Source organism: Gigantopelta aegis, chromosome 10 (genome assembly GCF_016097555.1).
Source record: "Gigantopelta aegis isolate Gae_Host chromosome 10, Gae_host_genome, whole genome shotgun sequence".
In the NCBI taxonomy this organism is placed as follows: domain Eukaryota; kingdom Metazoa; phylum Mollusca; class Gastropoda; order Neomphalida; family Peltospiridae; genus Gigantopelta; species Gigantopelta aegis.
Genome location: NC_054708.1, coordinates 9,422,774 through 9,450,531, shown reverse-complemented (window position 1 = coordinate 9,450,531; position 27,758 = coordinate 9,422,774). Strand labels below are relative to the sequence as shown.

Here is a 27,758-nt window from a genome sequence, read left to right as displayed (position 1 = left end):
AACTTTATCTAGGTAAAAATCACATAAACTGCCTTGCAATTACCTAAGATTTTGAAATATCTCCTGCATATTTAATAATAATAATACAGTCAATGACATCTGCTCGAGAAATCTGTCACAAATGGACGTACTGCCTCGTCATGACAGAAATGTCTGTTATAATTAGTCTCACTGCGGAGAAAACGTCTACATAATACACGTCCCCCACCTCCCGGATAAACTAGCAATCCATCTGGTTAGCAACACGAAAGTGGAAATGGCATAACTTGGTTTTTCCAACTGCAAGGAATTCCCTAATCAGTCAATCAGAATTTTTCTTTCCAGCCGATACGATAATGATTTGCACACAACTGTGCACGATTTCATCTCTGGCGGGCTAGCTACTTCTCCTTCTTGTCACTAACCATGTTGTTTGGGGGATACCGAAGACGAAAAATAAGTATATGAGAAGGGTCTAGAGAAATAATATTTTTTTAAAAACTAAGTTCATGATAAATGAATGTGCAGTTATTTTTATAGATTTTTTTTTTTTTTTTTTAATTACATATAAGCTGCTTGCTTTATAATAAATCAATGTGCAGTTATTTTTAACACATATGTGCATTTATAATTAGTAAGTGCATTTACATGTATACACATTTATACTACTGGTATAGAATGAATGTGCTTAAAGGAACATTCCTGAGTTTGCTGCATTGTAAGATGTTTCCGACTAATAAAATATTTCTACGATTAAACTTATATATTAAACATATTTTCTTATTTAGAATGTCAGTGTCTGTATATTAAATGTGTTTCTGGTTGTCTTAATATTTCTAAGAAGCCCAAACTGGATTTTGTCTTCAAATAAATTCGCACATATGAAAAAAATATATATTAGGAAATAAAAAGAAATTAAAAGTAGTACAGATATTTGAACAATCAGAAACACATTTAATATACAGCCACTAATATTTTACGCAGGAAAATATATTTGATATGTAATTACAATCGTTAAAAAGTCTGTTAGTTGATAACATCTTAAAAATTGCAGCAAACTCAGGAATGTCCCTTTAAAGATTATTTATTATAAAATATATATTCCAAAAGAACATAAATATGTCTATTATAAGCATTATCAAATGTATGAATATCAATGTTATTTCAAATATTTCCTAAAGTGATATTTATGTCAAAAAATTCATAAATTTTACTAAATATATTTATTTTACCTTCTAAAAAAATCAAAATGCCATTAACATTACTTATATTTATTTAACTTTTAAAATTTTAAAACAAATTTCAAAAGTATTTATATTTTATGTTCAAAATGTCTGAAAATTTTGCTGTTGCTGTTGTTGTCTTAAATATTACCACCAAAGAATGAAAACTTAAATTTTCTGTACTTTTTGTTATGTTGTCATTTATATATATATATATATATACATGTATATACTTTTATTTTATTTTTAATTTTATTTTTAAACATGCGAGTGTAGCCGTCTGCAGCTAGTCTGCAACTGCGAGGAATGTCCACGTACGTGCAAGTCTCCGACCGTGCAGCTGCACACCGCACACTTCCTCATAACCCGCCGTGCGAGGTCCAGGATTATCACACGTTCACAGCTGGTAGACTGCTAGCATTTGTCAACACACTGTCACAGTCTCTTTATAGATACTTAGTCATCTTCAACGGGGGGACAGGACGTAGCCCAGTGGTAAAGCACTCGCTTGATGCGCGGTCAGTATAGGATTGATTCTCGTCGGTGGGCCCATTGGGCTATTTCTCATTCCAGTCAGTGCACCACGACTGGTCTATCAAAGGCCGTGGTATGTGCTATCCTGTCTGTGGGATGATGCATATAAAAGATCCTTTGCTGCTAATCGAAAAAGAGTAGCCCATGAAATGGCGACAGCGGGTTTCCTCTCTCAATATCTGTGTGGTCCTTAACCATATGTCTGACGCCATATAACCGTAAATACAATGTGTTGAGTGCATCGTTAAATAAAACATTTCTTTCTTCTTCTCGTTTTTTGTCAACACACTGTCACAGTCTCTTTATAGATACTTATTCTTCTTCAAGGGGGGACACGACGTAGCCCAGTGGTAAAGCGCACACTTGATGCGCGGTCGGTCTGGGATCAATCCCAGTCGGTGGGCCCATTGGGCTATTTCTCATTTCAGCCAGTGCATCACTACTGGTATAGCAAAGGCTGTGGTATGTGCTATCCTGTCTGTGACATGGTGCATATAAAGGATCTGTTGCTACTAATGGAAAAATCTAGCAGACTATATGTCAAAAATTATGAAATGGTTGGCATCCAATAGCCGATGATTAATAAATCAATGTGCTTTAGTGGTGTCATTAATTTTTTTTTTTATTCTTCTTCAAGGTTTTATAGCCGGTGCTCCAATAATGGTGTAATAAAGGCTGTGGTATGTACTATCCCGTGTTTGGAATGGTGCATATAAATGATGCCTTGCAGCTAATAAACAAGATAGCCGAAGGATATGTGTGTAGTCCTTAAAGGCATATTGTCACAGACGACTGACCTATTTAATGGTCTAACAAAGTATTACCTGAACAAAAATAATTTGATTTGTCCCTAAATGTACTTTATTCAACCATCTGCATAACCACCATACTCCATTTATTAATGACATTTTGTAAAAATAATTGAATTATGGCAATGGTCCATAATTCAAAAACTAAAATTGCTGAGAGGGATGACATGGATTTCACTCAATCATGGTTCAATTAAGGTGATGCTATAGCTAGATTTGGTTTTCAACAATTAATGTAATTTTTATTTATTATCCATTTTTAGAGAAATAAGGTCCTTAAATCTGTGACAGTATGCCTTTAACCATAAAAAATTTGTTTTGTTTAACGACACCACTTGAAAAAAAATTGATTTAATAATCATTAGCTATATTGGGTGCCAAACATTTGTAATCGATCATTACATCAGTGGAGGCAAACCGATCAATTTTCGATTATAATCAATCACTGGAACACTATCAGTTAAAGTTTTTTTGTTTAACGACACCACTAGAGCACACTGGTTTAATAATCATCAGCTATTGGATGCCAAACATTTGGTAATTCGGACATATATTTTAAAACAAATTTGTTTTGTTTAATGACATCACTAGAGCACATTGATTGATAAATCATTAGCTATTGGATGTCAAACATTTGGTAATTCTGACTCGGAGTCATCAGAGGAAACCTGCTACATTTTTCCTAATGCTGCAAGGGATCTTTTATATGTATTTTCCCACAGATAGGATAGCATATACCACAGCCTTTCATATACCAGTTGTGGAACACTGGCTGGAACGAGAAATAGGCTCACTGATGGAGATTGAGCCTTCTTCAAGGTTTTACAGCTGGCACTCCACAAATGATGTAATAAAGGCTGTGATATCTACATGTACTATCCTGTCTTTGGGATGGTGCACATAAAAAATCCCTTAGACTACTGCTAATCAGAAAAGATAGTCTTTGGAGTGGCAGTAGTGGATTTCCTCTCTCATTACATGTATGTGTGTGGTCCTTAACCATACATGTATGTCCGATTCCATATAACCGGAAATAAAAATGTGAGTCATTAAATAAACCCTTCCTTGCTTGCTTTTTTTTTTTCAAGGTTTAATTAAGATTGGATGCCTAAAAATTAGTAATAATTGGTGAATATGGTCAGAAAATATGAAGCCAAATTAAAAAAATAATAATAATAATAATTTTAGATTACAAACAAATAAATTTTGTTGTTGTACAAATCAGCATGCATATTATATTTGCTTTAGATCTGCTTTATTTTTATTTATTTTTTTAACAATATTTATTGACGTTTGTGTTAAAGTTGACCCACTGGCTATCCCTATATTAAGGTCTCGCCCTACATTTGACAATAACACATTTGACATGGCAGACAAAATAATACAACTGATTTAAAACAAGTAGTCTGCTTTAGCTTCACATTGTTCAATAACAAGGGTGGAACATAGCCCAGTATCTTGATGTGCAGCCAGTCTAGGATCTATCCCCATTGGTGGCCCACAAATAGGGATAGGTCTTAGACTGACCGCACATCAAGAAAGTATTGGGCTACTTCTCATTCCAGCCAGTTCACCACAACTGGTATATCAAAGGTCATGGTATGTACAATCCTGTCTGTGGAATGGTGCGTATAAAAGATCCCTTGCTGCTAATGGAAAAATGTAGTGGGTTTCTTCTCTAACACTATATGTCAAAATTACCAAATGTTTGACATCCAATAGCCAATGATTAATAAATCAATGTGCACTAGTGTTGTGAATAAACAAAACAAACTTTAACTTTCCGTTCAATGACCATATTTTGTCCTCTACCTAGCATCATTAAAATGTATTACGGTTATTCATCCTAACCAACAGCCTCAGTCTTACCAGGCCGCTATAACCTAATTATTACGTCCAGTGAGATAGCTGTAAGTTTAGCAGTAATGATGGTATTCAGTGGCATTATAAACTGGTGTCTTCCTAAACTCACATCATTAGTTGTTAAATAAAACTAATTATTTTCAACTAGTAAATTAACTAATTTGATGGGAAGTTTGTGTGTGGGTGTGTCTGGTGGGGAAATCTTTATAAACTGAATGTATAAATCAATAACTAATAACAGTGGTTGAGAAAATTAACCAAAAAAATATGCGATTTAATGTTGGGTTTTTTTTTTTTTTTTAGTTTTTTTTAATTAAAGAAATGCTAGTTGCATTTTCTTTCCTGAAATAATGTAACTTATAAAAATGAATTTCCATAAAGACAATAGGTATTAGTTTATGCTTATTAATTTCAGAATCTTAAATCTGGAAAAAAAAACCCACATCTTTTGTTCGTTTCAAAACAAGAAAAAAAATTCTTTATATTTAATAACCTAGATAAGAAAATATTACAGCTAAATTATGATTTTGTGTATTAAAACCAATGACAAAGCAAATTACAACAAAAATATATATATATTATTATTTTGAATGCATATAGCAAGATGATCTGATGATAAATTAATGAGACTTCAGAAAATGCATATTACCGTACCATACAACTGTATGATCAAGAACATAACAACCACATGTGGTCTCAAAAACAGAAAAGAAAGTTTTTGTTAATTGTTTTCATGTCATCATTCGTCTGAGGGACATGGAAAGAAGCAGGATTTAGCAATTAGTGACATATATCATGTGTTAAACGTACAGAGGGGAAGATCAAGAATCAATGTTCAAGTTTGTTTTGTTTAACGACACCACTAGAGCACAATGAATAATTAAGCATTGGCTACTGGATGTCAAACATTTCGTAATTCTGACATGATGTCTTCAGAGGAAAGCTATTACATTTTTTTCATCAGCAGCAAGGGATCTTTTACATGGACTTTCCCACAGACAGGAAAGCATATACTACGGCTTTTCATATACCAGTCACGAGACATTGGCTAGAACAGGAAAAAAAATCTGAACAGAGAATGAGTCCACCACGGTGATTTGATCCTTTGAACCAAGCACCTCAGCCAGGTGCTCTAGTGACTGAGCTAGATCTCACACCGAGAATCAATCCTTCAAGTATCAATGGGTTTTTGTTTTTATTCTGGGGCCTAATTCATAAACTCTGGCAACTTTGCGATCTCGAAGTGCAGTGCTAAAAGACTTACAAAGAGGATGCTTTGTTGTCTAGCAGAGACGAAGAGACCTTTGTGAATAAGGCCCCAGATCAGTAAGTACTACACAAATAATATCAAAGGTGCATGGTGGTATGTCCTGTATTATCTATGCAGGACATCAACACAGAATCATTGCTCTTTGCTAATAACTTAAAAGTATAGCATATCTGAAGACAGAAAGTTTTAATTTCATACCTAACAAGTCTGGTTAACTATTATAAATACTAATTAAAAGGTTTTTTTGTTTAATGACACCACTAGAGCACATTAATTTATAAACCATCAGCTATTGGATGTCAAACATTTGTTAATTCTGACTTATAGTCTTGGAGAGGAAAACCGCTCAAGTTGTCCACTAGAAGCAAGGGATCTTTTATGCACCATCCCACAGACAGGATTGTATCTACCATAGCTTTTGATATACCAGTCGCTGTGCACTGGCAAGAACGAGATATAACTCAGTGGGTCCACTGACGGGGATCAATCCTAGACTGACCGTGCATAAGGCGTGTTCTTTACCACTGGGCTACTTCAAGCCCTCTTATAAATCCTAATACCCAGCAGCATATGCAGGTGGGTCTTAGGGGTCTAAAGATCTTCCTAGGCCATGGAAGAGGGGTCTAAGACCCCCAGCCTCCATGCCTTACATGTTCAGATACCACCAACCTCCCCCAACAAAATGCCTGGATTCACCCCAGATACCTATCTCTACTAGTAGCCACTGGTAAAACCATGTACATGTGTTTTGTCAAACAAATACTTATTTTTCTTTAATACAAACTAAATCCAATAGAAGAATACATTTCTGCTTCTACATACTAAAAAAAAGTCATCTCTTTGCATAAACCAATCACATGCATTTGCTACATGTTATCTTTACGAACTGATCAAATAATTAGCGGCGTTTCCAATAAATATATCTGTACCCATTCATTTGTCAGCGTGACAGATTGATTCACATTATGAAATGCAATACTTCCCGCACTGGCCGCAGAAAACAGATCAATGTAAAGATGTCCGCCACTCTTACTGGGAAGCAGAAGAGTCCAGTGTGACATATTATTCTTTATTAAAGGCACGTGGTCCTATAACAGTGGTATTAAAAGTTAAAGTTTGTTTTATTTAATGACATTACTACAGCACATTGATTTATTAATCATCTGCTATTAGATAACAAATATTTGGTCATTTTGACAAATAGTTTTAGAGAGGAAACCTGCTACATTTTTCCATTAGTAGCAAGGGATAAAAAAAAGTAGGGGAACCTGAAATATTAATGTTAGTATCAACTATTAGACCGGACATACATTTTTACCACAAACATCCTAGTAAAGAACGTTCAGGTCTGTTTATCAACACACCGAAACACATTCCATAGTTTGCACATGCATCATGCAGTTGCCCCGTACACGTGCAAGGGGTGTCATTCTCGATTTTTACAATTTCCAGGAAGGTCGATTAATCACTGTGGAACATTATTTCTGTCAATCTTTTTCATTCTGTTGATCATACAGTTGTTACTGTTTTGTTTTCAGTCATTTTTATTGTTTGAATTTGCTATTTACTGATAAAAGAACAAGAAATAGCCCAATGGGCCCACCAATGGGGATCGATCCAAAACCGACCGCTCATCGAGTGTTTTACCACTGGGCTACGTCCCGCCCCTTGATACATTAGTGATTCAGTGAATAGTTGGTGATGATTCGCAGTATGGTTAAACTGCAAATTCAGTGAACAGTTGGTGATGATTCGCAGAATGGTTAAACTGCAAATTCAGTGAATAGTTGGTGATGATCGCAGAATGGTTAAACTGCAAATTCAGTGAACAGTTGGTGATGATCCGCAGAATGGTTAAACTACAAATTCAGTGAATAGTTGGTGATGATCGCAGAATGGTTAAACTACAAATTCAGTGAACAGTTGGTGATGATCACAGAATGGTTAAACTACAAATTCAGTGAATAGTTGGTGATGCTTCGCAGAATGGTTAAACTGCAAATTCAGTGAACAGTTGGTGATGATCACAGAATGGTTAAACTACAAATTCAGTGAATAGTTGGTGATGCTTCGCAGAATGGTTAAACTGCAAATTCAGTGAACAGTTGGTGATGATTCGCAGAATGGTTAAACTACAAATTCAGTGAACAGTTGGTGATGCTTCGCAGAATGGTTAAACTGCAAATTCATTGAATAGTGGGGCGGGACGTAGCCCAGTGGTAAAGCACTCGCCTGATACACAGTCGGTCTGGGATCGATCCCCGTCGATGAACCCTTGAGCTATTTCTCATTCCAGCCAATGCACCATAACTGGTATATCAAAGGCGGTGGTATGTTCTATCCTGTCTATGGGATGTGCATATAAAAGAGCCCTTGCTACTAATGGAAAAATGTAGTGGGTTTCCTCTCTATGACTGTGTCAAATTTAAATGACCATGTTTGACATCCAATAGCCAATGATTAATAAATCAATGTTCTCTAGTGGTATCGTTAAACAAAACTATTTTTTTTCATTGAATAGCTGCAATATAGTTTTTTACCATATGGTTACAATGCTGATTCACACTGTTGCAATATGTAGAATTACCATAGGTTACAATGCTGATATACAGAATGGTTATAATCCCTCATGTTATACATATCCAATTCATTGAATGGTTGCAATATGTAGAATTACCATAGGTTACAATGTTGATATACAGAATGGTTATAATTCCTCATGTATTATACACCTTTGTTTTTAAATGAAGTGAAAAAACAAACTTTTATCTTTGAAACTGATAATCAATAGTTATTTATAGAAAGAAAAAAAGGAAAGAACAAATTCTGTACTTTTAAACAGTATTTGCATATTAAATGCTTATAGTCAAGTATTAAAAATGAATTAAAAAATTAAATAAAAAAGTTGCGGAACATAATTTAGTAACTTAAAACTAGATCAAAATGAAACAGAAGACATATGACTTTTTTTTTAATGCCAAGCTATGTAATGCAACTTTATAATAACTTTTATAATGTGTAGTGTGTCTGTGATGAAACCCATCCATCTGGTAAAAAACATCTTGGTATTTACGAAAATGTGAAAGCAGTTTTCTCTAGTTACATTAATTCAGAAAAAAAAAAAAAAAAAAAAATAGATGTATCATTAATAAAATCTTAACGATTGAGAATAAAAGAACACTTATTGTACAAAGTTCGCAAAGAAATATGTTTTTAGACTCAAGATCATATGTTTTATGTACATGGTGAAACAAGCATTACAGTATTATTAATACAGTATGTTAATTAAATCAGATAGGTAGTCCATTACGGGGAAAACCTTTCTCATTACAGAAAGCTATTCTGCAACTAATTACAGGTCAAGCACAACTCTCCATCTTATGAGAAGGAGCACTTTAAAATATTTTCCATTCTGGTCAACAAGTCGGAACTATTCAGGCAGACAGTGAATTAAAGATCGGAGGTGTGTTGTTGGAGGTATGTTGTTGGAGGTGTGTTGTTTGTGTATGAACCGTGTAGGAAGGTTTAAACCCATCAAGCGATATGTATGTGTATCTGGCGATCTGACACTAATCATTGTAACCTTGGCGAGTGTTGTGGAAAACAATCGCCAAGAGTAAAATACACAGCCGTAACACCCAGGAGAACCAGTGTTATACCACCAGCAGATACATACATCAGTACGGATTAAGCCAGTTAAGGTATACAGCAGCTATGGGTGTGCTGGAGATTATGGGATCAACACCTCATGGTGGTAATAGGATTATTTTCTATTCCAAACAAATACATGGCTGGTTAAAAAGGAAAGAAATGTTTGCTTAATGGCACATCAGTACTTTTTTTTTTCTTCTTTCTTTAATTAAAAAAAAGAAGAAAGTTTATTGAACCTAGAAAACAAATACGGTAGTCAGAATTTCTGCCAGAAGGGTAAAATTACATATATTAAACTCTTGGAAATTTATGGATACCTTTTAATAAATTTTTTAAAGAGTTTGTTTTGTTTAACGACACTACTAGAGCACATTGATTTATTAATCATCGGCTATTGAATGTCAAACATTTGGTAATTTAAGCATATAGTCTTAGAGAGGAAACCTGCTACATTTTTCCATTAGCTGCAAGGGATCTTTTATATGCACCATTCCACAGATGGGATAGCACATACCACAGCCTTTGATCTACCAGTCATTGTGCACTTGCTGGAACGAGAAATAGCTCAATGGGCCCACCAACGGGGATCGATCCCAAACCAACCGTGTATCAAACAAGCGCTTTACCACTGGGCTACATCCCGCCCCTTTTTTTGAAAGATTATAGTTAGAGAACTGCTGTTTAAAATTTGTCAAAGTACATGAAATGCAGCATCCAATTTGAAAAGATTTCAAACCCATAACCACCTAGTAAGGGTACTTATCTGTTTTGGGCTGCTGATAATTGAAAATTTATGTAAACTATTTATGGGTTACACAGAAACAACTTCAAGCAACCCATTTCATTTTTATGTAACCCATCATGATCATGTAAATGATGTCATAAATTAAATGCGCAAACAAAAAATAGGTTATGCAAACTGTACTTACTTGCGCGACGCGCGAACGAAACTATCGCTCTCGCAATTTTCAGGGGCCACCTGTCTTAAAAGGCCACTTTTTGATACTCCATTTAGTGGCTGGTTAACAGGTTTGACTGTAGTAGAAGACAACTGTGTGGTCATTACTGTAGGGTATGCATATAGTAGAACACAACCGTGTGGTCTTTACTGTAGGGTATGCAAGAAGAAACCAGCTCTAATGGCTTCTTATAGGACACAACCGTGTGGTCATTACTATAGGGTATGCATATAGTAGAACACAACCGTGTGGTCATTACTGTAGGGTATGCAAGAAGAAACCAGCTCTAATGGCTTCTTATAGGACACAACCGTGTGGTCATTACTGTAGGGTATGCAAGAAGAAATCCAGCTCTAATGGCTTCTTATAGTAGAACACAACCGTGTGGTCATTACTGTAGGGTATGCAAGAAGAAATCAGCTCTAATGGCTTCTTATAGGACACAACCGTGTGGTCATTACTGTAGGGTATGCATATAGTAGAACACAACCGTGTGGTCATTACTGTAGGGTATACAAGAAGAAATCAGCTCTAATGGCTTCGTATAGTAGGACACAACCGTGTGGTCATTACTGTAGGGTATACAAGAAGAAACCAGCTCCTAACTACATGTGACAACATAGAATTATCTTTTTGAGTTAATTAGAAAAGCTGCCGGAGATATATTATTATTAATCAAGGCGCATTCACTGTCATTCTAATCATTTCATAACATAATATAAAATAGTAGACTTGATTGTTCGAAGTTAATCCTTTAATTGATGACTAAAGGTTTATTTTCAAAAATAGATTTAGCTGACATCAGTAACTTTGACATCACGTGACACTGTCGACTCGCAACGAGATCAAGGATTCTAAGTACCTGTGTGTACTGTCATGTGCTACGGTATCTGTGATTATGTAATGTCGTTATAAAGAGGTGTTTTCAGACATTGGATGCATGGTTGTTGCTAATTTGCTGAATAATACTGATGTATGTTTGTTCCTGACAATTTGTGGTCGGATGGTGTAAATGTCGTCGTAACGACGGTCATTGTAATGAGGTCTGACTGTATATGTAAAACTATGTTAAAATATATAAAGACCATCACTGCTGCTTCCCCCCTCCCCCACTTCCAACTCCAGTGACCAGACAATCTAACCTCTTTGAGTTATGATCCATGCTCGTAGACGCTCACTGGGATTGATCCATCGACCTCTAACACATCAAACACACACTCTGCCAATAAGCTATAATCCCACTCAAGGTACAGCAAGTAATTAGCTATGTTCTAGTAATATTGATCACACCTATCAGCACAGTGTGGCCGATCTCTTTGATGTCCTTTAGTATCGTAAACACATAAAAACATAAACAACTACCTTCACCGTTAAACTGACTTTCCATCACGTGTCTGTGAGTATACATAAGTATGTAAGCAACAAACAACACACCAACACAAACCTGTAAACAGTTTTCTGAAAACCTAAACAACTACCTTCACCGTTAAACTGACTTTCCATCATGTGTCTGTGAGTATACATAAGTATGTAAGCAACAAACAACACACCAACACAAACCTGTAAACAGTTTTCTGAAAACCTAAACAACTACCTTCACCGTTAAACTGACTTTCCATCACGTGTCTGTGAGTATACATAAGTATGTAAGCAACAAACAACACACCAACACAAACCTGTAAACAGTTTTCTGAAAACCTAAACAACTACCTTCACTGTTAAACTGACTTTCCATCACGTGTCTGTGAGTATACATAAGTATGTAAGCAACAAACAACACACCAACACAAACCTGTAAACAGTTTTCTGAAAACCTAAATAACTACCTTCACTGTTAAACTGACTTTCCATCACGTGTCTGTGAGTATACATAAGTATGTAAGCAACAAACAACACACCAACACAAACCTGTAAACAGTTTTCTGAAAACCTAAACAACTACCTTCACCGTTAAACTGACTTTCCATCACGTGTCTGTGAGTATACATAAGTATGTAAGCAACAAACAACACACCAACACAAACCTGTAAACAGTTTTCTGAAAACCTAAACAACTACCTTCACCGTTAAACTGACTTTCCATCACGTGTCTGTGAGTATACATAAGTATGTAAGCAACAAACAACACACCAACACAAACCTGTAAACAGTTTTCTGAAAACCTAAACAACTACCTTCACTGTTAAACTGACTTTCCATCACGTGTCTGTGAGTATACATAAGTATGTAAGCAACAAACAACACACCAACACAAACCTGTAAACAGTTTTCTGAAAACCTAAATAACTACCTTCACCGTTAAACTGACTTTCCATCACGTGTCTGTGAGTATACATAAGTATGTAAGCAACAAACAACACACCAACACAAACCTGTAAACAGTTTTCTGAAAACCTAAACAACTACCTTCACCGTTAAACTGACTTTCCATCACGTGTCTGTGAGTATACATAAGTATGTAAGCAACAAACAACACACCAACACAAACCTGTAAACAGTTTTCTGAAAACCTAAACAACTACCTTCACCGTTAAACTGACTTTCCATCACGTGTCTGTGAGTATACATAAGTATGTAAGCAACAAACAACACACCAACACAAACCTGTAAACAGTTTTCTGAAAACCTAAAATAAAAATGTGATATATCAGTGGCGGAGGAAGGTGCTCCACACTTTTATATTTACACACTTTTACACTATTATAAAGAAAATATAAAGCACATGCCCCTTGTCCTTGCTCCGCTCCCCCCCCCCCCAGCTTCCTACATCAGCGTATATTTATTCAAGTACCAGTATATAAACAACAAACAACACAAATCTGTAAACAGTTTTCTCAAAAGGTAAAATAAAAATGTGTAAATAAACCAACCGAGTGTGTACGTTTCTCACCTGTAGTTATGTAACACACGTCGTCGGCGTCAGCTGGACACAGTGATCCTTCACACACATACACACACACAATATATTCCAACAACAGAATGGACTACCCCATAAATCCGTACGTAGCTCCTTCACAGAGTGAAGTGAAAAACAAAACTGTCTTACAACAAACACCACGAGAGTCGTTCTTGAGTCTATCTCCGTGCTACGAGCTGCACAACTCACTGCTGTGTGATAGGCAGCCAAGCCAAGCCAGGCGACGGTGTAGAAAAGCGTACAGTGAGCAGGGCAGGTCAGTGTGTAGGGTGTGTGAGCGAGCCAGCGTACAGGTAGTAAAGGAGTTAACACACTGCTCAAACACCGTAGTAGAATGAGAGGCATTCTGTGCCAACAGCTAAAATAACTTCCTTTGAGGAACGTGAATCACTTCTCTTCTTGCCAGTGATTGGCAACTCTTGATTGTGGCATGGGCTTTCTATTTTTGTTGTACAAATGGTATGGTTCAGACAATTAAATCTGAATGGGCACTGTTGTCAGTGGACAGAACGACTTGTCACCTTTATCAAAAGGAAAACAAAAACTTGGTTTATAGTCTGTGTTCTGTCTCTCTCATTTCTTATGTATGTATGTCACCTCTGTCACTTTCTCTCTCTCTCTCTCTCTCTCTCTCTCTCTCTCTCTCTCTCTCTCCCCTCTCCCCTCTCTCTCTCTCTCTCCTCTCTCTCCCCTCCCCTCTCTCTCCTCTCTCTCTCTCTCTCTCTCTCTCTCTCTCTCTCTCTCTCTCTCTCTCTCTCTCTCTCTCTCTCTCTCTCTCTCTCTCTCTCTCTCTCTCTCTCTCTCTCTCTCTCTCTCTCTCTCTCTCTCTCTCTCTCTGTCCCAACCTCTCTCTCCTCTATGTTACACCCCTCCCCTACATATTTGTGTCTGCAACAACTGAGACTTAGTATTAGACTCGGTCAACAACACACACAGTTGTTGTGCTGCGTAGAATACTGTGACATGTTACCACAAATAATCCAAATGGCCTCTAATCCTCTCGTTTTTATGCTTCAAAGAGTCTACTGTTGTCAACAAAATGGCTCTGAATGGGTCGACTTCGCCATACAGCCAGCCTGCTAACAGGAGTTCTGCTCCACACAAAGTACGGCTGAATGGGACTGCATCGGCTCAGGTAGTCCAACACAAAGAAAATGCTTATCACTGTAATAACTATAAGTATTCATTAGGTACCGCAGATTAGAATTAGTTGATACTGATGCTATATTATTTATGTGTATATGTTAGTGTGAGTGTATATGTATGTGTGTGAGTGTGCGAGTGAGTTAGTGTGAGTGAGGGGAGGGAGTGAGTGAGTGAGGGGAGAGGAGAGAGAGAGATAGAGAGAGAGAGAGAGAGAGAGAGAGAAGAGAGAGAGAGAGAGACAGACAGACAGACAGACAGACAGACAGACAGACAGACAGACAGACAGACAGACATGTATAGACAGACAGACAGACAGACAGACATGTATATAAATATGTGTATATTTTGACTGTCCCTTTTTAAATATCAGTACAGAAGAGAATCTCTCTAAAATGGATACCCATTAAAAGTGAACTGTTTACTTGGGTTCATATATACAGGTATTGTGATTTAAAATATGCAGGCAGGCTAAACACAGCCCATCTACATGTAAATAAGCTTTTTAGTGTATTGGCCAGCTATTTAAGGCATTCTTTTGCAGTCAAAAAATGGTATGCCAGACAGGAAGGAGGGCAATAAGTGAAAATGAGCTAACATTGTAAAAAAAATGGTAACAATATTTGACCTATGGGCCTAAAATTTTCACTGAAGGTGGAAAATATCCAAATAGCAATGGGAGTGAAATATCAACATTACAGTCCCCATACCTTTTAATATCATCCGTTAGTATCATATTTCCATGCATACCGATATTTTATTGTATTTTCTTTTTAAAAAATTGTTGGCTCTTCTCATAATGGTATTTAAAGGCTTGAAAAGTCAGGTAATACACGGCGATATACGGTATCTATATGGTTTGTAAAAAACTTAATGCTGGAGCAAAACGCAAAAGTTGCTGCACTGCTGTCGGAAATGTAATACAGTAAAATTCTCTTATAACGAACCAGAAGGGACTATGATAGTTTGTTATAGCAGTGGTTCGTTGTACACAGTTGCATAAGTTGGTTATTAATGTATAGAGAGATAAAACGGAACTTTATGATCAGTTTGTTCTATGCAGTTGTTCGTTCTAAGCACGTTCATTGTAAATGTACTTTACTGTACCTACGAGTAGATATCTCATCTTTAATCATTGTTAAGGGGAGATAATAAAACTGAGGAACACATTAAACCTAGCTAAAACATCTATTTTATGTCACTGATTACATGTTATTATGTCAGTTTTATGTAATCTATTAAAATTTAATATCTGACATATTCCTTTAAAAAAATAAGAAGGAACTAATATGTACGTCCATAAATATCTACATTTACTTTTAAATGATCTATTTCTCATTAAAAAATTAATGACAAAAAAGTGTCCTTTTTATTTTTAATTATTATTATTTTTTTTTTAATCTAGATGGATAAGATTATATTACTGTATCTAGATTTTTTTTATTTTTTTTATTTTTTTTATCTTTTGATTTAATTTTGTTGTTTGTTTGTTTGTTATTCATTTGTAAAAGTACACTAATATGCTATTATAGACAACGAAAGATAAGAATAAGAAAATGCTATTACCAGGGTAAAAACGAGACACAAATATCAGTGGAGTTGAATTTTAACAAGCCCCAAGGTACAAGCCAGTCCATCTGTGTGTTATTCCGAATGGTTATTCAATCGGAGTATCGAAATCACATGGGCAACACACAGTATTATGTATACTGCAATACTCAATTCAATTACACTCGTCCTTTTACACCGCTCTGCACTTAGGGTCATGAATACTGGATGATATTTTTTGACTGCCATTTATTCTAGAAACATTGTCATTCATGGAGGGTGGGATGCATTTATGAATGGAGGGATGCATTTATGAATGAATGGATGGATGGATGGATGGATGGATGGATGGATGGATGGATGGATGGATGGATGGATGTAGTGTGAGTGGGTGGGTGGATAAAGGATGGATGGATGGAAGGATGGAAGGATGGAGGGATAGTGGGTGGGTGGATGAATGGATCGATAGATAGATAGATAGATGGATCGATGGATGTAGTGAGTGGGTGGGTGGGTGGATGAAGGATGAAGGATGGATGGATGGATGGATGGATGGATGTAGTGTGAGTGGGTGGGTGGATAAAGGATGGATGGATGGGATGGATGGATGGATGGATGGATGGATGGATGGATGGATGGATGGATGGATGGATGGATGGATGGAAGGATGGATGGGATGGATGGATGGATGGAAGGAAGGAAGGAAGGAAGGAAGGAAGGAAGGAAGGAAGGATGGATGGATGGATGGATGGATGGATGGATGGATGGATGGATGGATGGATGGATGGGATGGATGGATGGATGGATGGATGGGATGGATGGGATGGATGGGATGGATGGATGGATGGATGGGATGGATGGATGGATGGGATGGATGGATGGGATGGATAGAAGGATGTATGGATATTGTGTGAGGGGATGGGTGGATGAAGGCTGGCTTATGGATAGATGGATGGGATGAATTGGATGGATAGATGGATAGATGGATGGATGGTGAATGGATGAATGGATGACGAATGGATGTATGGATGGATGGACGGACGGACGGATGGACGAATTAATATTTTGAGTGGGTGATGGATGGAGATGGATAGACGGGTTTTAGGTGGATGGACAGAGGTACGATCAACAGACGAATGAACATGCATGGATGGATAGATGGTTGGATAGACATATGGATGACCTGTCTGCTTTTTATTTACTTCATTTCATTTTTGTCCATGAAGCCAAGAAAAAAAAAAGAAAAAAAAAAAAGCAACATTTCCTCGTCACTAAGAAGTGACTTGCGCACAGTGTCTTTGTTCTTGGAGCTCGTTGTGAACACGCTGGTGTTCGAAACATCTCAAAAATGTCTCACAAAGGTAAAAGTGTAAATGAGTCATTTTGTGAAACACTTAAAAAAAAAACAAGCATTGGAGCTAAGAGGTTATGCAAATATTGTGCCATAGTTTATGAGAGGAGCCCCGTGTTTAAAGTCTAAAGACAGGAGACTTGTGGATTTACATCAGTTATTAGACATGTCACGTCAGATTCTCGGACCAGATGAGACACAACTAAGCAAGCTAATGTTATATGACCACTATTAAAGATAATAACAATAAACCAGTGATTTTTATAACATGATTTACTCCTTTGGTCCATGTTAACAGAATTTTTATTGACTTTAGACTCAAACCTTAAAATGAATTAAAAGTTTTTATTTGTTTACTGACACCACTAGAGCATGTTGATTTATTGAATGTCAAACATTTGGTAATTTTGACATATAGTCTTGCAGAGGAAACCCGATTAATTTTTCTATTAGTAGCAAGGGCTCTTTTATATGCACCGTCCCAGACAGGATAGCACATAAAGTCGTGGTGCAATGGTTGGGACAGGGGAAAAAACAATCAGAGAATGTGTCCACTGAGGTGATTTGATCCTAAGACACTAGCACCTCAGGCGAGTGCTCTTCTGACTGAGCTAGATCCCACTCCATCATGATGAAGACTGATTTCAGGAGAGTTATCTTCATCTCATCTTGATTCTGCTCATGACGAAGACTGATTTCTGGAGAGTGATCTTCAGCTCACCTCGATTCTGCTCATGACGAAGACTAATTTCTGGAGAGTGATCTTCAGCTCTCCTTGATTCTGCTCATGATGAAGACTGATTTCAGGAGAGTGATCTTCAGCTCGCCCGATTCTGCTCATGACGAAGAATGATGTCAGGGGAGTGATCTTCAGCTCGCCTTGATTCTGCTCATGACAAAGACTGATTTCAGGGGAGTGATCTTCAGCTCGCCTTGATTCTGCTCATGACGAAGACTGATTTCAGGAGAGTGATCTTCAGCTCGCCTTGAATCTGCTCATGGTGAAGACTGATTTCTGGAGAGTGATCTTCAGCTCGCCTTGATTCTGATCATGACGAAGACTGATTTCAGGAGAGTGATCTTCAGCTCGCCTTGATTCTGCTCATGACGAAGACTGATGCCAGGGGAGTGATCTTCAGCTCTCCTTGATTCTGCTCATGATGAAGACTGATTTCAGGAGAGTGATCTTCAGCTCGCCCGATTCTGCTCATGACGAAGAATGATGTCAGGGGAGTGATCTTCAGCTCGCCTTGATTCTGCTCATGACAAAGACTGATTTCAGGGGAGTGATCTTCAGCTCGCCTTGATTCTGCTCATGATGAAGACTGATTTCAGGAGAGTGATCTTCAGCTCGCCTTGAATCTGCTCATGGTGAAGACTGATTTCTGGAGAGTGATCTTCAGCTCGCCTTGCTTCTGCTCATGACGAAGACTGATTTCTGGAAAGTGATCTTCAGCTCGCCCGATTCTGCTCATGGCGAAGACTGATTTCAGGGGAGTGATCTTCAGCTCGCCTTGAATCTGCTCATGACGAAGACTGATGTCAGGGGAGTGATCTTCAGCTCACCTTGATTCTGCTCATGGCGAAGACTGATTTCTGGAGAGTGATCTTCAGCTCGCCCGATTCTGCTCATGATGAAGACTGATGTCAGGGGAGTGATCTTCAGCTCGCCTTGATTCTGCTCATGACAAAGATTGATTTCAGGGGAGTGATCTTCAGCTCGCCTTGACTCTGCTCATGACGAAGACTGCAGATGGCCTTCCACATCATTTTCCCCACCCGCTTTATTAATATTTCACACTCATTTCACATTTCATCTCACGTTACCAGTTTATAATTCAGACGTAACTAATATGCGGCGGTAAGAGCCATTTGGTCCACTTCTTTCAAAATGTCTACATGGTACTGACGCCATTCATTGATTTTCGGTTACTGTCGCCCATCAGGTATTGACAATTTTAGGAACACACGTCAGTAATTATCATATCATTTGATCTAATTGGCCCCGGTCTTCAGACTAACAGGTTTGTATGCGTACGATGTGATGCTTCATTATGTACCCAAGATTGAATTACAATCAGAAAGAAAAAAAATCAATTATAAAAATCAATCATAAAAAAAATTTAAAAAATATTCAACTGCCTATACATGTGTTGGTGAAAGTTTCTTTTAGAAAGTGTAAGACTGTATTGTTGATAATTTGTCTGATTAAAAAGTGACAAGTGATGATTCTTTAATTAAATATCCTTTGGACTCTGTCTTATATGGGGGCGGGATCTAGCTCAGTTGGTAGAGCATTCACCTGAGGTGCTTGTGTCAAACACTTGTAGCACTGAGCCACCTCACTGGACTCATTCTCTCACTGAGTTTTTCCTCCAATACAAAGAAAGGGGCCAACTTCTGGTATATCAAAGGCTGTGGTATGTGCTGTTTTGTCTGGGAAAGAGCATATAAAACATCCCTTGCTGCTAATGGGGAAAATGTAACAGGTTTCCTCAAAACTACATGTATGTCAGAATCGCCAAATGTTTGATATCCAATAGCAGATGATTAATAAATTAATGTGCTCAAGTGGTGTCGTTAAACAAAACACTTTTTACTTGTCTTATATAAGTACTGTAAATCATAAAATATTAAATCCAAATAAGTGACATATTAGCAACACAACTTTAGCAAAGTCATAACAAAATAATAATAAAAAAACAAAAACGAATATGCTTAAGTTTTAGGATCAGCTAAAATGTTTCTGATGAATCTTTACATTATGCAGCTTACAGACATCTTGAATTTAGAAGAAAACTGCAGTAATGTGCATGTTAACTAACTATTGTTGTTTGCTATCCTTTTGGTTTAATCAATAGTATGTAACCATTGTTGTTGTGTCTAGTTAATCACAGACAAAACAATTGCACAAAAGGTTCTCAGAACAGTCTGTTGTATGGTCTTTTTAAAATTTAGTGTAATGAAATATTAGCGTCTTGTATGACCTCACTAAATTCACTAACATTTTATGCTCGCTAACATGTCCTGATTTACAGATATACTGATTGAAACATATAAGGGAACACGTATATAGTAACGGGATGCAGATGATTCGTCCTCTGGACTTTTCGTCCACAGACGATTCATCCATTAAAAATCATCCACTGTTGAACTCGAGACGATTCGTCCACAACCAAAAAATTTTCTTGGACAATTCGTCCACTATAATGTTTTTCTATTAGTTATTTACCGTAGGCCTGTATTTCATCCATGGACTAAATAAATGTGTGGACACTTTTTCATTTTAGTGGAGTATCGACACAGAGAATTGCCAGAGAAGTGCAGATTGTAACCTAACCTAACAGCTTTGCCATGCCTATATCTCTGACATTGCCTATGGCTTTGCCCACAGCAGAAGGGGGTTACCAAGTATGATGGGGGAAAATTTGATAGACATACTCTATTATTGTTCTAATATTGTAATTATAATAGGGTATGGTATTTTTCACATAAATGACAAAATTTTCATCCGACGCAAACTTCCCAGTAGAAACAACAAAAATCATGTCGACAAAATGAATACGGTAATACAGCAATCGCAATGTAGAAATGGTAATTTAGCAAGAGTTGTTACTAGCTTTGTTTTCTAAATAGTATGTCAGAATTATAGGTGTAATTGAAGAGCAATTTGAATAACAACATATCAATAAAGTACTATACATAATGGACACAGACCGACAATAACAATGTTGTAATCGTGTGGACGAATTGTCCGAGGTGGGTGGACGAATTGTACGTGGATGAATTGTATGGTGGACGAATCGTCTGTGGACGAAACGTCCAAAGGACAAACCGTCTGGGAAGCATAGTAACAGCAAATACTGACTGCTCCCTGGACCATCATCCACAGTATGAGGAATGTGATCCCTTATTTCTTTCCAGGAGTGGGACTTAGCGGATACTGACTGCTCCCAGGACCATCATCCACAGTATGAGGAATGTGATCCCTTATTTCTTTCCAGGAGTGGGACTTAGCGAATACTGACTGCTCCCAGGACCATCATCCACAGTATGAGGAATGTGATCCCTTATTTCTTTCCAGGGGTGGGACTTAGCGAATACTGACTGCTCCCAGGACCATCATCCACAGTATGAGGAATGTGATCCCTTATTTCTTTCCAGGGGTGGGACTTAGCGAATACTGACTGCTCCCAGGACCATCATCCACAGTATGAGGAATGTGATCCCTTATTTCTTTCCAGGGGTGGGACTTAGCGAATACTGACTGCTCCCAGGACCATCATCCACAGTATGAGGAATGTGATCCCTTATTTCTTTCCAGGAGTGGGACTTAGCGAATACTGACTGCTCCCAGGACCATCATCCACAGTATGAGGAATGTGATCCCTTATTTCTTTCCAGGGGTGGGACTTCGCGAATACTGACTGCTCCCAGGACCATCATCCACAGTATGAGGAATGTGATCCCTTATTTCTTTCCAGGAGTGGGACTTAGCCCAGTGGTAAAGTGATCGCTTGATGGGCAGTCAGTTTGGGATCAATCCCCATTATGGGCCCATTGGGCTATTTCTGATTCCAGCCAATGCACCACGACTGGTTTATCAAATGTGCTATCCTGTCTGTGGGATGGTGCATATAAAAAATCCCTTGCTACTAATGCAACAAAATAAGAGTGTTTCCTCTCTAAAACTATATGTAAAAATTATGTTTGACATCCAATAGCTGATGATTAATAAATCAATGTCCTCTAGTGGTGCTGTTAAACAAAACAAACTATTTCTTTCCATGACTATATATTCTATTTTTAATGCAATGAATAGCCTATATACAGATAAACTATGAAAGATTACCATTAACCTAATAAAAGCAAAAATAATAACATAATATTGCATATGATAAATTTTAAGGCCACTTTAAAGAATTGCATATAATAAATGCAAATAACAGGTAAAAGTAATAACATAAAATTGCATATTGAAAACATACATCCTGGTAAAAGTACATATATTATAACCAATAAGTTTCATTTTGCATAAGCCATTACAAAAAAAGTAAATGATGCCTGAAATTTAATTTACATTTCAAAGAAAACACTGTGCTTAAACAGATCATGCAGAACTAGCCATGTGTATGTATGCAAGTGATGGGTAAACCGAACAAAGCTAGCCATGTGTATGTATGCAAGTGATAGATAAACCGAACAAAGCTAGCCATGTGTATGCAAGGGATAGGTAAACCGAACAAAGCTAGCCATGTGTATGCAAGCGATGGGTAAACCGAACAAAGCTAGCCATGTGTATGCAAGCGATGGGTAACCCGAACAAAGCTAGCCATGTGTATGTATGCAAGCGATAGGTAAACCGAACAAAGCTAGCCATGTGTATGCAAGTGATAGGTAAACCGAACAAAGCTAGCCATGTGTATATGAGCGATGGGTAAACCGAACAAAGCTAGCCATGTGTATAGGAGCGATGGGTAAACCGAACAAAGCTAGCCATGTGTATAGGAGCGATGGGTAAACCGAACAAAGCTAGCCATGTGTATAGGAGCGATGGGTAAACCGAACAAAGCTAGCCATGTGTATAGGAGCGATGGGTAAACCGAACAAAGCTAGCCATGTGTATAGGAGCGATGGGTAAACCGAACAAAGCTAGCCATGTGTATGCGAGCGATGGGTAAACCGAACAAAGCTAGCCATGTGTATGCGAGCGATGGGTAAACCGAACAAAGCTAGCCATGTGTATGCGAGCGATGGGTAAACCGAACAAAGCTAGCCATGTGTATGCGAGCGATGGGTAAACCGAACAAAGCTAGCCATGTGTATGCGAGCGATGGGTAAACCGAACAAAGCTAGCCATGTGTATGCGAGCGATGGGTAAACCGAACAAAGCTAGCCATGTGTATGCGAGCGATGGGTAACCCGAACAAAGCTAGCCATGTGTATGCGAGCGATGGGTAACCCGAACAAAGCTAGCCATGTGTATGCGAGCGATGGGTAACCCGAACAAAGCTAGCCATGTGTATGCGAGCGATGGGTAACCCGAACAAAGCTAGCCATGTGTATGCGAGCGATGGGTAACCCGAACAAAGCTAGCCATGTGTATGCGAGCGATGGGTAACCCGAACAAAGCTAGCCATGTGTATGCGAGCGATGGGTAAACCGAACAAAGCTAGCCATGTGTATAGGAGCGATGGGTAAACCGAACAAAGCTAGCCATGTGTATAGGAGCGATGGGTAAACCGAACAAAGCTAGCCATGTGTATATGAGCGATGGGTAAACCGAACAAAGCTAGCCATGTGTATGCAAGCGATGGGTAACCCGAACAAAGCTAGCCACATGTATAGGAGTGATGGGTAAACTAAACAAAGCTAGCCATGTGTATAGGAGCGATGGGTAAACCGAACAAAGCTAGCCATGTGTATATGAGCGATGGGTAAACCGAACAAAGCTAGCCATGTGTATATGAGCGATGGGTAAACCGAACAAAGCTAGCCATGTGTATAGGAGCGATGGGTAAACCGAACAAAGCTAGCCATGTGTATATGAGCGATGGGTAAACCGAACAAAGCTAGCCATGTGTATAGGAGCGATGGGTAAACCAAACAAAGCTAGCCATGTGTATAGGAGCGATGGGTAAACCGAACAAAGCTAGCCATGTGTATAGGAGCGATGGGTAAACCAAACAAAGCTAGCCATGTGTATAGGAGTGATGGGTAAACCGAACAAAGCTAGCCATGTGTATATGAGCGATGGGTAAACCGAACAAAGCTAGCCATGTGTATAGGAGCGATGGGTAAACCAAACAAAGCTAGCCATGTGTATACGAGCGATGGGTAAACCGAACAAGCAAGGAAATGTTTTATTTAAAGATGCTTTAAACACATTTTATTTATGGTTATATGGTGTCGGACATATGGTTAAGGACCACACAGATATGGAGAGAGGAAACCTGCTGTCACCACTTCATGGGCTGCTCTTTTCAATTAGCAGCAAGGGATCTTTTATGTGCACCATCCTACAGATAGGATAGCACATACCACGGCATTTGATATACCAGTTGTGGAGCACTGGCTGGAGCGAGAAGGTAAACCAAACAAAGCTAGCCATGTGTATACAAGCGATGGGTAAACCAAATGATCTTTATTACAATTCTCAGAGGACTAATTTTGTACAAATTTAAAACAAATTTCAGTACCAAAAAAATGTCATATTTGAATTTTAAATATTTCCCAGCAGACAGCATCTAAAAAGTAACTGATTTTAGCATCACCCAATCCCCAGTATCATGTTCAGTATGTGATAATTTGAGAAAGAGAACTATATAGCCCCAAGGAAATAAGTCATTCACATTCAGTTCTTTACACATATTGATTTTTCCTTTTGTTCAGTATTTTAAAAAAAAAATTAAAATTTTTACTTTCTCCCCGTTCATGGTGACTTTTCCTTGCAACATTCAATTATGAACTGTCAAACTGGGCAGGAAGGTCGAAAGTGTAAACTCTTGGGAGAAAGCTGAGGTTATTCGAGATGTCAGTATTCTCATCACAACAAACTGATTAATCCATGAACGTCATAGACTGTATAGTTGTGTTTTTCACCGAGGTGGTGAAACTAAATACAACATTCTCATTAGCAGGGAAAGAAAGGCCTCGGTAATAGTCATTCCGCCACCTACCAGCGTGCAGTGAGCGTGGCACGACTGACCAGACGTTGATCTTTCCTTCACCCCCACGTCAACAAAAGGCAACGGAAGAAGCTAAAATATGGATGTTCAATGACACTGGTATAAGTACGTGTAATAATACAGTATTATCATTTAAAGGTTCGTTTCACCGAATGTTATCTTTCAGATATACATCATGCATCAACACCTTTGGTAGCGGGAGTTTCCCACAGAATCAGGGAAGGTTGACAGGTCTGTTATAGAACTGAGAGGAAAGTAGCTACATTTTCTCATTAGAACAAGCAGGGATAGCTCTGGGTCAGCAGAACATTTGGCCAAACTATTTAAAGTTAAAAAATTGCAGAAACCCTGTTATTTTTCTAACAAAATATCAATTATTAACTGAAATTATTTCGCCAAATTAAAACAAAATTTGCCAACTGGTTTTTAAATTTCCAACTGGCAAATTCGACGAGAGCCAGAGCTAGCCCTGAACAAGGCTTATTTGTAGGTACTTTCCCAGACAGGATAGCACATACCATGTCCTTAAATAGGGACCACTGGATGGAATGGTTGAGAACTCAGTAACTTACGCTTATTGACTGAGATAATTTATTACAATTTGATTATTACATACCCTAAGAGGTCCCTTGCTGCTTTATCAATACGAGTAACCTATGTGTCTCTCTCTCTCTCTCTCTCTCTATCTCTCTCTAAGTGTCAAAATAATCACTTGTTTAAAATGATGTATGCTGGAGGTCAATTTAAAGTTATCTGATCCATGGTGACAACCAAAATATCCAATGAAATTAACACCACCAAACACTGACTGATTAAGTTAATTGTACAAGCAAAAGCATCATAAATACATTTTAGTTGGAAATATGTTTAAAATTGTTTTTAACTTCAGTTAAATAGCATTTATCTAACAACTCACTTCTTAGAAAAAATACATCCAATTCACTTTTTTTTAATAATTATTTTTAAACAGATTGTCTTAAGATAAATGGTATCCAATGGTCACTTATTTCAACACAATCCTATAAAATGCAGTAATATTTACGGTGCATATTATAAACATCTATATGAAATAGACATTACATTCTACTTTACATCAGCTACTGGATGTCAAACACTTGGTAATTCTTGATATAGTCTTAGAGAAATCCTCTACATATTTCCATTAGCAGCAAGGGATAAAAAGACAAAATTAAATATACTATGTCTCTTCCCCCCCCCCCCCCCCCCCCCAACAAAAGAAGAAAATATGTCCCTTTTATCTCTTATTTTGAAATCATTTCAAATTTCAGTAAAACAAGTTCTTAAGACTTCATTCCATCTTTCCTTTGACTGTTTTCTTAAAGCTATCTTATAAGATTTATAAGTATTATGTTTTAATATCTGGCAGGAGCTTAGACTTTGTTGCAGTCAGAATAATGTTCCAGTATAATTATGTCTGTATTTAATCTGCAAAGATTTTAAAGTCACCAGGTCTGCACAGCGAAACTAAGCCAAGACGTGTGTCACTGTTGTACTTTTTGTGGAGAAATTAAAAGTAGATTGCACAGGCTTGGAAGCCAATAAGCTTCTTTGTTCCTAGATACTGAATTATGCAACCCAAACATGACATTTTCAAATGGATTGAGCTAAACGAATCCCCATGTTTTTGTTACAGTTGTTTTTACATACTCGTACAGACAGACCAGTATTTAACAGATTTATTTAAACATAGTGTATCTAGTATATCATTAGTTTGATGCTTTAAAGAAAGGAGAGCAATTCTCCAACATGCTAGCACAATGTATTTGTGACATCTGATGTTTTGCTTATATAAGGCCAAAAAATACAAAAGTTGGTCTCTGGTCAGACCATAGTTCCAAAATTGATGCCGCAATGCAGCTTCTTCTTTTTTTTCTTCTGTTTTTTAAAGCATGGATTGCACAGAAAAGGTGGGATTATTTGATACCAAAATAAGGGGCATATTTAAATTTAAATCAGAATGTACGTCCTAGTTCATGTGCGATGGCAGTTTGGCTCTAAATGGGGTTTTATGTAATAGCGATAAAAGCCAGGCAAAAATCGACATCATACCGCATAAAATGTTGATGCGTGAGAGTCAAAATTGGTGTGCTCGCTGACTAGAGAACAGAAAGATGTTTTGTTTGGCCTAACTTTAAAGCCAGATTTAAGACTTTAGCGAGTCTCTAGACTTGAAACTGTATACACACAGGGCCAGGAGAAGCAACCTACATACATGACTGCTATATACTATATAGACAAAAAATTAAAACTTACTGCACCATCTACAGATGGATGGATGGATGGATGGATGGATGGATGGATGGATGGATGGAGGGATGGGAGGGATGGGAGGGATGAAGGGATGGAGGGATAGGGGGATGGATGGGATTGGGATGTTTTACGGTTGATGGATGGATGAATGAATGGATGGATGGATGGATGGAGGGATGGATGGAGGGAGGGAGGGAGGGAGGGAGGGAGGGATGGGGGGGATGGATGGATATATGGATGCATTGATGGATGGATGGATGGATGGATAGATGGATGGATAGATGCATGGATGGATAGATGGACAGATGGATGGATGGATGGATGGACTGATGGGGATGGGGATGGATAGATGGATAGATGGATGCATGCATGCATGGATGGACGGATGGATGGATGGATGGATGGATGGATGGACTGGGTGGTTTTGGGTTTTGGTGGCTGGATGGATGGATAGCTGAATGGATGGACAGACAGAAGGACAGATGAAGGGATGGACAGAGACAGATGGACGGATGATGGATGGATGAAAAGCAATCTGCTGTTGCTAGCTTT

At 37.9% G+C, this 27,758-nt stretch overlaps 1 protein-coding gene across 2 annotated transcripts in view; it reads right to left on the bottom strand.

Moving 5' to 3' along the window:
• Positions 1-27,758, bottom strand: part of LOC121384802 (nuclear hormone receptor HR96-like) — a 371,804-nt gene that overhangs the window by 291,437 nt on the left and 52,609 nt on the right. Inside the window, exon 1 of one of the 2 annotated variants that reach the window (XM_041515388.1) lies at positions 13,179-13,829. The exons of the other annotated variant lie outside the window; for it this stretch is intronic. The gene's annotated coding sequence lies outside the window, so the exon portion shown is untranslated. Of the gene's footprint in view, positions 1-13,178; positions 13,830-27,758 lie in introns of those variants that run through there. 2 annotated transcript variants of the gene reach the window in all.